A 1,294-nucleotide genomic window follows, 5' to 3' on the forward strand; every position below is an offset into this window, starting at 1 on the left:
ATTCTCCTTCCCAACAGGAAGCTGCAAGAGGATCACCCACAGCAGAGCTGTCTATATAGCTCCTCCCCTAACTGCCACCTCCCAGTCATTCGACCGAAGACAAGCAAGAGAAAGGAGAAACTATAGGGTGCAGTGGTGACTGTAGTTTAAAAATTAAAAAACACCTGCCTTAAAATGACAGGGCGGGCCGTGGACTGGATACACCACAAGAGAAATAAATTTATCAGGTAAGCATAAATTTTGTTTTCTCTTGTAAGGTGTATCCAGTCCACGGATTCATCCATTACTTGTGGGATACCAATACCAAAGCTATAGGACAAGGATGAAGGGAGGGACAAGGCAGGCGCCTAAACCGAAGGCACCACTGCCTGTAAGACCTTTCTCCCAAAAATAGCCTCCGAAGAAGCAAAAGTATCAAATTTGTAGAATTTAGAAAAAGTATGAAGCGAAGACCAAGTCGTCACCTTACAAATCTGTTCAACAGAAGCCTCATTTTTAAAAGCCCATGTGGAAGCCACTGCTCTAGTGGAATGAGCTGTAATTCTTACAGGAGGCTGCTGGTCAGCAGTCTCATAAGCTAAGCAGATTATACTTCTTAACCAAAAGGAAAGAGAAGTTGCAGAAGCCTTTTGGCCTTTCCTCTGTCCAGAGTAGACAACAAACAATGCAGATGTTTGACGAAAATCTTTAGTAGCTTGTAAATAAAACTTTAAAGCGCAAACCACGTCAAGATTGTATAATAGACGTTCCTTCTTTGAAGAAGGATTAGGACACAGTGACGGAACAAGAATCTCCTGATTGATATTCTTATTAGATACCACCTTAGGAAGAAACCCAGGTTTGGTACGCAAAACTACCTTATCTGCATGGAAGATCAGATAAGGGTAATCACACTGCAAGGCAGATAACTCTGAAACTCTTCGAGCCGAAGAGATAGCTACCAAGAACAGAACTTTCCAAGATAAAAGCTTGATATCAATGGAATGCAGAGGTTCAAACGGAACCCCTTGAAGAACTTTAAGAACTAAATTTAAACTCCATGGCGGAGCAACAGGTTTAAACACAGGCTTTATTCTAACTAAAGCCTGACAAAACGCCTGAACGTCTGGAACATCCGCCAGACGCTTGTGCAAAAGAATAGACAGAGCAGAAATCTGTCCCTTTAAGGAACTAGCTGACAATCCCTTCTCCAATCCTTCTTGGAGAAAAGACAATATCCTGGGAATCCTGACTTTACTCTATGAGTAACCTTTGGATTCACACCAATGAAGATATTTACACCATATCTTATGAT

The sequence above is a fragment of the Bombina bombina genome, chromosome 4 (genome assembly GCF_027579735.1).
Source record: "Bombina bombina isolate aBomBom1 chromosome 4, aBomBom1.pri, whole genome shotgun sequence".
Lineage (NCBI taxonomy): Eukaryota > Metazoa > Chordata > Amphibia > Anura > Bombinatoridae > Bombina > Bombina bombina.